Genomic DNA, 13,041 nt, shown 5'->3' with positions numbered 1-13,041 from the left:
AAAAGTAAACGACCTGGTTTATGACAACTAACAAAAGTCATCTTTACAAGTATTTGTGAGCGAATGGAACACATCTATTTATTCATAGAATGTGCATACAGTGGAAGACCACAAATAGCATCTTCTACATAATTTGAGGTATCTTGTCACAAATCTACTATATGGGATGGGCCGGTGGATCCAGTTTCACAATGTCTGTATGCGGCTCCACAAGAGATGCTGCCTTTAGGGAATGCTCAACTTCATATGTCAGTCTCTTGTCTCGCTCTTGAATCTCTCGCTGTCGATGGGCTTGCATCTCTAAAACATTGTTTAGTTTGTTGGAGACATCCTCATTCCTCTCAAATACTGTCATCATACGTCCCATCTGGCTACCCATTAAGGCCAATGCACCGCAATCACCCCCGTATTGAACAACAACGTTATTTTCATTAGTGTATTGTGCAAGCAATTGCCAAAGGAACCAATGTCCACGTTCCATGCCCCTTATAGAACAAATATTTGTAATAGGATTTACTAACATGACAAAGGAAAACTACACTTGAAGCCAATGATAGATGGACCATACCTCACATTGGTGTCCCATCCTTTGCTTGTGTCCAATCATCCTCTTGCAGCAAATCGTACCAAGCATCATCTGATGGAATGTCAATGGCCTCTGAAGTCCAAGTTTGCTCTTTTCTCATAGCTGACACCAACAACGTGCGCATGGTTCTACTCTTTGTCTTACACACAACCACATTCAAGTGGTCTTCTTGCCAACCAACAGCAGATGTTGAATCATGCACCATACCATAACTATCTGACGGACAAACAACCACGAACACACCTCTGTCATTGGCAGTTTCCAATGCAAGTTGTGCGAGTTTTTCCAAGAAGGCATGCTTCCATCTTGTTCCAATCAAGGACCTCTATTTCAGACAGCCCATACACAGGCACGTTTGATGGCAAGAAAAGAATAGATGCGTTCACACATGAATCAGAGGCCGACCCATCTCACATCGGCATCAGACACTTGTCCACCACGTGAGGCCTGACATTGCTCAACAATGCATTTTTCAAGTCTTCCTCTATTTTGTCCAAGCCTAGATGCAGAGTTTGGACACTGCCCGCCACCGCCATCTGCAGAAAATTAGAAAATACCAATAGATGGTATTGTAACTAGTGGCAAGTCAGAGACATGCAATATTTATGTTTCTAGACTCGTGGCAAAGTCCACCACCTCCTCTACAGACATCTCACTTCTTTTACCTGAACAACAATGCCATATTAACAAGCCAAACAATGAAGATTATAATTGTTACATAAATCAATAGAACACACGTTTCTCTTTCACTCTAGCCTCTCGTTTTGTGAACCCAAAGAGCGAACGGATTGTTCGATCTGCATAACAAAGCTAAATTGATTAGTGAAATTGAAATGCAACCACTTTGACAGTGTTGATAAGTGAAGAACTTCAAAAAATGAAATGATTGTACATGTAAGTCGTATCAAATCCCTCTCCACCTGGCAATTGCACACTAGACTCTGCTGCTATGGACATTTGTGTACCTGCACGTGCTCTTTCTTCTCTTTCTCTCACTGCATCATTGTGTGCCTTTTCCTCGCTTACAGGGAAACATCCTTCATCATATTCTATGAACCAAGGTAGGTCCTGGTAAACTCTTCCCTTGAAGTTGCCAGCCAGTTGCAAAGGGTTGAACACTTGCTCTGGTTTACTGATCTCAAGCATTTTTTGCAAGCTCGCAACACCTCTGATGTTGAACTTACGTTTTTGCAACCATCTAATACAGTTACAGAACCACATGCTATCAAAAATACATTTTATTTATATCAAGCAACAATATGTAGCAATCTAACCTGCAAAGGCATCTTTTTTCTACTTCCGCCAATGCTTTTGCCACCTCTGACTAAGTCCCCTTTTTCATTATAGCCAATTCATAAGTGAAGCTCTTTCCTCTATGAGAAAGCTTGACATCATCGATGAATGAATCAAGGTCGAAACTAGGCATGGATGTTAAATGTATACTACGAATGCTGTTGTGTACGTTCCCTGCTTCTCTTGCTATCGACGCCCAAAAAACCTCAACCCTTAGCCGCTCTCTAAATACAGCTAACTCTCCTAGTTTGTCAAAGCATCTGTCACAACAATTGGATCCCATGCCAAGTTAGAGAGGTTGATTGTCAAGGCAACGTCCAAATGTGCTCACCTGTCTGTGGGATGTCCAAACTCTTAACGTCTGCATGGTCATTAGAAGCCATTGCATGAAGAATGAATGTTTTCTTCACAGGAAGAAGATCTGCACATTCCAACCCGTACATTATTTCCTCTGGTAGCCACTTTGGTCGGGTGGTCCACTCAATTGTACACAATGTCCTGCATAGAAGGTAACAAGGATCAATTCCATACCTATCAGCACATGATAGGGTAAAACAATATACATCCATGATTCATCTCCTAAAGCTAGATCAACAATGGCCAAGGCATGTTTTGTAATTTTTTTGGACTGTGTATCTGTTTCAAAGAAAGCCTTTTTATAATTGCTTTGAAACTCCAAAGGAAGCATTCAAGCGGCCAACCGATGGTTCCCATCCCACGTATATAACATTTTTCCACAAAGGTCACCCCAACATGTATCTCTGAATTTGGCCTCAAAATCCTCATTCACCATTTGCCACAATGGATCCCATGCTTGCAAGATAGCGTCGTCAACATCGACGCTAGGATAGCCAGGTGCATCGATAGAGCTCTTTCAACGCCAATAGCTTCTCCATTGTAAATAAATTCGATGTATGCACCATCATCACTTTTCTTGGCCATGTTCCACCTTAGATGTTAATGCAAAGACAAAAAACTTTGCAGAATAAACCAAAACAAAAAACTATAATTATATCTCTCTCTATCTATCGCTCTACCACTCTCTTCCTTCTTTAAGCTATTGCAGCGTTAATGTAGAGCTTAAGGAAGGAAGAGAGTGGGATAGCAAGAAATGGATAAAGAGAGACACATAAGGACATCTATACAAGAGTCTGATAGAGAGATGTAGAGAGACTTTGAATATAAACACATGTACTAACAAACAAGTCGATTATTACCTCAGATGAATCAAGTGCATTGTGGAGAGATATAGCAAAATTTAAAGATAGGAGAAGATGACATAGTATATTGTGGTGAGAAATCGATTTCGCATGATAGACAAATAGTCTTCTTATCAAAAGATACAACTTTTTGTATTTTTTAAAATATATAATCTCCAGTCCATTGTTATTTTGGGAGTTATGGAAAATTGGAATGGCATTTTGGGAATTTATGACAAAATAGTGGCGATAGTTTAAGAAATTTTTATCTAGCGTTGTATCTATTTTTGTTAGAGTTCTCAAGGGTATCTATTCTTTTTTACTATTTAAAAATTGATAACCTATTGTGAGTACTTAGCACGTAATTTGTCCCTAATTTCTGAGTTACAAAGGCACTATTGCCAAGAAGAAATTTTATCTACCGTTGTATCTATTTTTTTTAAGATGTTCAAGGGTATCTATTCTTTTTTCTGATTTAAAAATTGATAACCTATTGTGAGTGCTTAGCACGTCATTTGTTCCCTATTTCTGAGTTACAAAGGCACTATTGCCAAGAAGAAACAAAGCACTCAAGCTTCTTGTGGAAAGCTACAACTATTTTTTATATATGAATATTTGATTTCACGACCAGGGGTATTTTGGGATTTGTGGAGAATTCAAGGGGCATTTTAGTTAGTTATAGGACTACCAATATCTCTAGAGTAGTGCTTAGCAAAATTTAATGATATGGCCAAATTACATAGTATATTTTGAAGAGAAATAGACTGGGTTCGACAAGTAGGAGTGTTAGTTATATAGAGTGAGAGGTAGAAGAAAAATGATAGACATAGTGAGGGAGATAGATATATAGAGTGTCCCGGATGCCTAAAAATATATGATAAGGGGTTAGCTTGGAAATTCACGTATATGCAATTGCTTCTACTTGATTTGTTGGGCAATGGCTTCATTCTCATTGAGCAAGGTGATTTTATTTTTAAATAATGTTGGCAATGTCCCCTTGTTGCTTGATTGCCCATCAAGATATTTCGAGGGTGGTGAATCCTGAGGACTATGGAGGTTGTGGTGACAGTAAGATGTTGCCATCATTTTAACTCCGGATGGTGACATTCAAACGGAGGTGGCAGATCGTGTGCAAGTAGATCAACAATTTCAATTTGTGCTGGACTACAAACCTTGCGGAAACAAAGCATGCAAGCTGGCTTGCCTGCGAGGGAAACAAAGAATTGTTGAGCTTGTACGATGCATGTGTTTTCGATCTATCAAACTCATTGTTGCAAAGTGTGAAGATGCTTGCTTTTGTCGAGGGTAGCTATCATGGAAAAGGTCCTTCAACAAAAAAACTTGGTCGACGCACACAACAAGGAAAAGCACCAGGTGCAACAGCCATTGCTAAAGAGATTGAAGATGGGCTGGGAGGTACACCCCTATATCAAAGACGAGCAATGGAGGGAGATAATATTACAGTAGCCAGAAGGCACAAAAATGCTGGTACAGTACATTGTGAGGAGGAGAACGTGTCGCATCGACTTGAATATATTACACAAAACGTTCCCTGTAATTGTCAAGGAACACAAACAACATTTACAATGGCATCTCAGGAGGTCAAAGATAACGAGAGTGGTCTGATAGTAGAAGAGACAGTATTCATAAGACGATGTGGGCACTACGTCGTATACCAAAAGGGTAGTAGGGTTCAATGTCAAGGGTGGTTAGGTTCAGATTTGATAAATGCAAGAAAAACATAAAGAGCACAGGTGCATGTGCGGTTGCACCATCCTTTTGGGGGATTTGTACATGGGAAAGAAAGGATTCCACTGGTCAGGGAAGCGGCACAATTCATGTGGTTCTGCAATGATAGTGTAGATCACACGTGGAAAATCTGCAACACAATCACTCATTACCCTGCAAGAGTACCTAGAACTTGGCCTGTGGAGAAGGGAACAAACATAAATGCCTTGGAGCTGTTGGATTTGGAGACAAGGGAATTCACAGTAAATAAGATGGCAGCAAGGAAAACCAGCAATGAGAGCTATCGGCCAAGAGTATCAATTCAGGCCTCTAAGAGAATTGAAATCAGCCCTAACCATGGAGGCACATGTTATTCAACACATTGCAGGCATGCATGAAAAATTCATGGTGGAGACATCTTCTTCTCAAGTTCGAGGAGAGAGGTATGAAGTGCATGTTGCCAATAGTCCGATGTGTAAATGTGGAGACTTTGCAGAACGAGTGGCGCAAAGTAAACCATATATAACATGTAAGCATATATACTACATTTTCGTACGCTATTTTGGCTTGGATTTGAACCACAATATGGTCGTCCATAAGAGCAAGCTTACAAATGAAGATCTACTATGTGTGCTCAATTGTAGAAATGCAATATATTTGCCATTGAGCGCTTGCGACTTTGTATGTAATTGCTGGGTGATTTTGTATTGAAACTCTTTTGATTAGAATTCCATCTTCGAGATGATGTCATCTCAATTTTTTGGAAAATCGTTGACTTTGTGCATAACATGTTTCTTTGTTAGTTGGCGCTAATTGTTTTGCAATTTGTCTACTTGAAGCTTACCATATTACTTTGTTTGTATATGCTATGTGCCGGGTTGAAGTCCATTTTGCAGTTTGTCTGCTTCGTGCATAACATACATTTCTTTGCTAATAGATGATGTGTACTAAACTAAAATTTTGATTTGTGTCGGGATTCACGTATCCTAAAAGTGTGGATTGTACCTTATTGTCCTTCGAATATGTTTCTAGGATAAGTTTTATCAAACACAACCATAGTTTGAAAATTCTAAGGGATTGGTAACAAAGAAAGCTCCCTCCAAAAAGCTCTTCTAGCGACAGAGTAGAGAACTTTTTGCTAGAAAAAATTACCCAAGTAAAGGAACAGGAAAAAGCTCCCTCAAAACCTTCCTTCAAAAGCTCTCTCCATACCCGTCCCCATTTCATTGCACCAATTACATACATTAGAGTATTAGAACATTAAATCATGCACATAGCTTGAAGAGGATTACACGATTAAGATTGACAACGTAATGAGAACCGGATTTTCTTGGAGCTGGTCCCCCCTCCAAAAGGACTTTGTATTATAATTCTCTCAAAGAGAGCTTTGATTATAACACAAGATTGTGCTCTTGCAGAGCTTTTCTCAAACCAAGAAGATAATGCACTTCATGATTCTACTGTGTAATCCTCCTTCCCTAGCCCTAAACACTCCAACAAGGAGAAAGAACTACAGGGAAAGAGGTAGATGAGGGTGACGAGAAGTACTTCTTAAGCAAAAAAGCAAATGTTTCTAGTATGCTTACTCCATGAGAAAGCTTTAAGCATAGCTAGAATAATAGAGAAGGATAAGAATATGATGAACAACAACAACAACAACAACAAGATCTTTCATGCATTTACTTGCTTGGATTTGCATACATAACCAAGTGCTTGAGCATAGGAACTAACTCTTGAGCTCCCATGAGAGAGAGAGAGAGAGAGAGAGAGAGAGAGAGAGAGAGAGAGAGAGTTGTAAAAAGGAAAGAGAGAGCCTTTTCAAAATCTCCACAAGTCCGCCTCTTTGTCTTCTTCCATACTTGCCAAAATCCTTAAACTATTACATGGATCAATGAAAAGTTAACACTTTAAAAGGCAAGTTGATGCATAAGTTAACACATGTACTCTCCCAAGCTTGCACTATCCTTTGGAGGATTTATGAAGCTGACCCAGGCTAGAGCCTACTTGCTAAATCCTAACGGACTTTGGTCAAAGTTAAACTCACCCTTGGTCTTTTAAAACTTCACTTCATGTGTAAACCCTTAGCACGGTGCTTTGGAGGTACCACGAAGCTGGTCCCAAAACTTGCTAACTTTAGACCTGCTAAATTACACTAACTCTTGTGAATTTTAACTTTATCCCAAGGCTTTCCAAACTTCATACTTAGAGTCTGATGAGTAATTTCAATAGCTTGAAATTAACACAGGTAGTTTAAACTCCTATAATTTCTCTAGATAATCTCTTTTGTCATGTACTTTGATCAAGGCTACACGACCTGTGCCTTTTGTTGAGGTCAGCCCAACTTGGGTGCTCTAAGTGTGAACATTGTGTAGGCCTATATATAAGGTCTCTTAATACCTTATCATTTGTACAGTTTGTGTGTCTTTTCCTTCTTCTCTCTTGTTCGCTCACTCTCCCCTCGCTCAATGTCTGTGCGTGAGTGTGTGGGCTTCTAGCTATGTGCACTTCCACTCCCAACAAGTGGTATCAGAGGTCCAAATTTTCCTTCTTGGTTCTAGGTGTGTGCAAATATCTCAAATTTTTTTTGGATAAGGTTGGAGATTAAGGTTACTCAACAACATGTGCTTCAAGTTTCTTCGAGTTTTGTGGTACAGTATGTGGTTCATGTGAGCTCCGCATGAATGAGAGCTCTAACAATTTGTGCATTGTTTTATCGAAGATCGATTCTCTGTGTACTGAGAGTCCAGCTCGCCAGCCCAACTTCACAAAGCACCGTCGCCCATCAAAGGGGTGGTGGTGGTAGTCTGCAACAACAGATTTGGCAACTCACAAGTGGGGCTCATAGGCGGCAAGCACAATAGAGAAAAATCAAAAGTTGGAGAAGTTATGAGGCTAGAGGAATTGTGGTCGTGCCTATGGAAAATGAGGGGAGGAGAGCTTGGAATGTAATAGCACTCGAGGCTATAGAGGAGTGCACTCGATGGCTAGACCAAGGCAACATGTTCCTGGACAGAAGGTGGCCGAGGAGCACCGAGTAGAGAGGACAAGGTGTGAAGGATGAGAGGGCGAATTAACCAGCCCATGAGAAATTTGCAATCGAGCATATCCAAGGTGGAGCCGGAGCAATGCCATGGCTAGAAAGATGTGCAGCAGACAGAGACCAGAGAAGGTTGACGCCTTTTTCCCTCCCAACGAGCGTCAGTCCTGACGTTCCATTATGGTGATATTATTATCTAGCAAATTCTTTTTATCATTTTGGCATTTAGTGTAATTAAAAGCATGTTCACACAAGTTTTTGATTGATTGGCAAGCAACTAGTGTAAAATCAATTGGACACAAGAGTCAAGACTTTCATCTTGCCTTCATGACATCCTACATGATGTAGAATTGAGTCTATGACAACCTTTTTTATTGATGATTGCACAAAACTCCCACAATTTTCATCCCCATGTTTATCTTTTTATCCAAGATATGTAAGGGAGTAGACACTGCCTCGGTGAATACAATGACACCGGCGGTAAGACCTTCCCTCACACATTATGCAAAGCCCCATTCCTTGTACATCACTATTCATGACGTTAACGGATAAACCTAAACCCGAGGTTAGCTAGAGTATACCAAAAAAACTATGGTTTGGGCGTAAACCAAAATCCTCGCATGATGGTAGCTCGAAAGTAGCACCAGGTTGTGGAAAAAACATAAAACTCACTGTTTAGAGTATACCAAAAACTCGTGGTTGAGAGTAAACCTAAAACTTTTTGTGTCATGAGAGTGAGTCTACTTCTAGGGGGCGTTATGATAAAGACTATGCCAAGTTTGGCTGAAGGGGGCGATTGTTGAGGTCAACCCAACTTGGGCGTTGTAAGTGTGAACATTGTGTAGGCCTATATATAAGGTCTCTTAATACCTAATGCAAACTCTCTTATCATTTGTATAGTTTGTGTGTCTTCTCCTTCTTCTCTCTCATCCGCTCACTCTCCCCTTACTCAATGTCTGTGCGTGAATGTGTGGGCTTCTAGCCCTGTCTATGTGCGCTTTCGCTCCCAACACCTTTGGCCAAGATAACTAAACAACACTTATTATTTGGCCGAGATAACTAAACAACAATTATCCTTGCTCTTTTATAGAATTTTTCCCTTTGATCCCAAGCCTTTCACGAAGCTTGCAGCAGCCAAGACCGTAGAGGTCTTGTAAAATACAAAAAGTGCATGCTACAGACAATAAATTAAACCTGTCTACATACCTGGAGAATCGATGAGCACATAATCGAAGCTATACACGATTTGAGAGAGACATAGAGCAGTAGAAGTGTAACATTTAATGGCCTAAAAACTTGTGTGTAGCGGAAATTAGCATGAACAAAGTGGGCATTTCATTAGAATAGATTCCTAATGAGAATTACAAGAGTGCTTGGGTGGAGAGAGAGCAACAAAAAGCATAACACCTAGTTAGATAGCATCAACAATACTTTCAAAAGAGAGAGAAATTAAGCTATTGACAACCGTACTCCACAGGAGTGGAGCAGTGAGAGAGCGGAGTGTTGGGAGCTTATCAGCGGCCTAGCTCTCTGGTTCATCTGGCGGGCCCGTTGTTTCCGCATCTTTGAGGCTCGCCTTGTACCACCAGCAGAGACTGTTCGTGACTTTTGGCTAGAGCTGATCCATACTCTGAGAGGACAGCTTGAGGGACTACATGGCTGCTCCGACCGCATGCGGGAGCGCCGCGAGGCTTTCCTTCGTCTCTGGCGCCCTGGGCCGTTTTACTCCATGGTCCAGGGGGTGCTCAGATGGCACTACTGTCCACCTGTGTGGCTTTTCCCTCCTCCCATCTCTTGATTTAGCCCTATTGTATATATGCTGTTTTTTCATTGGGAGAGTCTCCCCATCATGTTTGTTGTAGCCCTCTCTTGCAGAGGTGGATGTAGCCCTATGGGCAGCTTTCATTAACTAATAGAAGGATCTTTTTCTCGAAAAACAAAAAGCTATTGACAACCGTTGAGGACCGGATTTGCATGGAGCCGGTCCCCCCTCCAAAAGGCTTTGTATTATGGTTTCTCCCATCAAGAGAGACATTGTACAATACAATTCTTTGTGTTCCTTCAAGACTAGCTAGTGCAATGAAGATGAAAGCTTCATGCACTAAGCAAAACACTTAGCAAACACAACATCAATTATCCCCGTTCTCAGACCCAAGACCTCACACACCTTCGAAGATGGTGAGAGCTAGCACGGTATGAGAGTAGATTGAGAGGAAGAAGGAGTATCTTACGAGAAAGATGTACATCTCCTCGCATAATCACTCATATTAGCATAGCTTAGCTTAGTAATTAGCTTGGTAGAGGAGATGAGCATGCATTGAAGCTTGGCTCTTGGTTGGATTTGCATCCACATGCCAAGAGTGTGTCGATGTAGGCTTCTATCTCACAAGCTTGGAGTAGGTGATGAGCTCTCCATTAAAGCTTGCGAAGAGATAGTCTTCTTTTCTTCACACGTAGACTGTGTGTGAGTGTGTGTGTGATAATGCCTTGCAAAAATCAGCCCCCTCTCTCTCTTGGGCGAGCCCTCTTGCTATTTGCTCTTGCAGGCTCCCCATTGGACCTCCCCAGGGCTAGCCTATCACAATTAAGCAGCATAAGTGATAGCCTTCTGACATGTGTCACCCTTTGCCCTTTTGTGAGAGCTTTAGGTAATTTAATAATTAAACTAAACTCTCATTGGACCCCTTTGCCTCCTAGCCAATAGGAATCAGGCAAGCCATTGGGCTGCTGAATGCTCATTGGACCCCTTGGGAGACTGTCCAATAGTCTTCCAGGAGACTTAATTCTCATTGGTTCTTTTATTAAGTGTTTTTAAATTAATTAAACTAGATTTACTCTAGCCTAATTCTCATTGGTCCACCTCCAAGGCCATCCAATAGGAATTGGGTATACCTTGTGGGCATCTGGCCTAGGGAGCTAACATGTGTCCCTCATTCCCTTTGTGTAAAGGGAGCCTGTGTGTGTGTGTGTGTGTGTGTGTGTGTGTGTGTGTGTGTGTGACTTTCTCTCTCATCCCCTACTCCCAAGGCTCGCCCCCTCCTATGTAGGGATTTGAAAAGACTTTCTGGTCACACACAAAGCATCCAATTTCCCCTAGGGTTGACCTTTGGACACAACCTTTGAATTTTGGAAGTCTTAATGGGCTGAACCTTAGGGTCTTTTTAGCCCATTGTTGCACATGGCTCTTTTGCAGATGGCCCCCCCTTTGGATCCCTATTTTCCCTCCGTTGGATCTCTACTGTGGCCGGTCTGCTAGCTTAACCAATATTCTAGCTTTTTCTCCCCTGGCACTTCCCCATATTAAATGATCAGTTTAACATGAGAAAATCATTTAGGAGAATTAGATATTGATTATTATGACATTACCTCTCTCTTGAAATCATAGTCGTCCTCGACTATGGTGTAGAGAAGATAAAGCATATTCATGAGTCCTTTTCTTAGTGGGTAGAGGATCCCTATGTTACCCAACGACATCATTCCACAATGGATGACTAGTCCATTTGGTGCTTGAGAGCCTGAGGCTGCCGCAAGCATGTCTGCACATTAGTCCTATCAGTCTTCCATAGTAGAGTGACAAGCTCTACTTGGTGTTTGGGAGACGTCGTCTCCGCAAACTTGATCTAAGCATGCATACTACTTCATTTTTGTGCACAATAAAGAAAAGAGAGTCTTATAAGACAAAAACTTTGTTCATTTTTAACATTTTGTACATTTGCTTACTCTTGGGAAGCATTGTAAGCATTGACAAGGTTTAGGTTATCCTTTAATTGTATGCCTTGCATCCATCTAGCATCTTCAAAAGGATAATTCTTAAACTTAATAAGATATCGTCTGATAGTCTTACCGCCTCTTAATACCTTGTCTTCATGTCGGAGAATGGACTCGGGCTGCAGCACCTCCTCTTGGTCCTCGATCTCCGGTGGGTCTTCAATAGTTGGTTCTTGAGGTGGCTCTCCTTTGTAAGGCTTTAATAGGCTCACATGGAAAGCATTGTGTATGAGCCAATGATTGGGAAACTTGAGTTGATAGGCCATCTCATTGATTGGCCTAAGAATCTAGAAGGGACCATAGTACCTTTTTGCTAGTTTAGCATAGTACTTTTGGTGTCCCGTAGGATTCTTGCCCGTCGTGTGCCTTAATCGAGCCTTGGGAAACTTTAATAAAACCCAATCATTTTCTTTAAAGGCTTGGGCTCTTCTGTGCTTGTCAGTAGCAGCCTTTTGCCTTTGCTGTGAGATAGAGATAGCATCCTTAATCTTTTGAAAAGATTCTTGTAGGTCTCAGCTATACTCATCTGCAGCGAAATCTTCCCATGTACCTTAAGTAGCAAGGGACTTTTTGATCTTCCCTCAATTACCTCGAAAGGTGCTTTTCCCTTGGAAGTATGTACAGTGTTATTGTAAGCATACTCCACTAAGGGTAAGTACTTCTCCCATTGGGATCTTTGATCTACTTCCGTTACATAGGCTTTTAGTAGATCGAGAATGGTTAGGTTAGCTATTTCACTTTGGCCATCCATTTGTGGATGATAGGCCGAAGAGAAGTTTAGCCTTGTCCCTAAATTCTCAAAGAGACCCTTCCAGAAATTACTGGTCATTCTAGGATCTTTATCTGACACTATAGACATTGGCAAGCCATGGTACTTGAAAATTTGTGAAATGAAGAGGGTTGCCATTTGATGGGCTTTGATAGTCTTTTTGACAGGTATAAAATGAGCTTGTTTACTGAACCTGTCTACTATCGTCCATATTCCCGTATTACCATGGATAGACTTAGGCAATCCAAAGATAAAATCCATGGATATGCTCTCCCATGGTGAATTAGGGATTGGCAAGGGTTGAAGCAATCCAAGTTGCTTCCCTCTATCAAATGTTGTCTTTTGGCATACCACACATTTAGAAACATACTCTTGTATGTTCACTTTCATGGTAGGCCAATAGAAATATGTTTCAATTCCCTTTAAGGTAGACTGAATCCCTCTATGCCTCGCATAAGGTGGAGCATGAGATTCATACATTAATTTCTCACGTAGTGAGTTAGTAACACATAGTCTATTGCCATAGAGAAGATAACCATCTTGTAAAGTAAATGGTTCTTCTTTCTTCCCTAATGCAAGGGCTGAAATCACATCTCTAAAATCGGGATCAATAGCATACTCATCTATCATTGAAGATAGATCATTGTGAGTTGCTATGGAA

Source organism: Adiantum capillus-veneris, chromosome 16 (assembly GCF_014529385.1).
Source record: "Adiantum capillus-veneris isolate H3 chromosome 16, ASM1452938v2, whole genome shotgun sequence".
NCBI lineage: Eukaryota > Viridiplantae > Streptophyta > Polypodiopsida > Polypodiales > Pteridaceae > Adiantum > Adiantum capillus-veneris.
Note: the sequence above shows the minus strand (reverse complement) of the source record.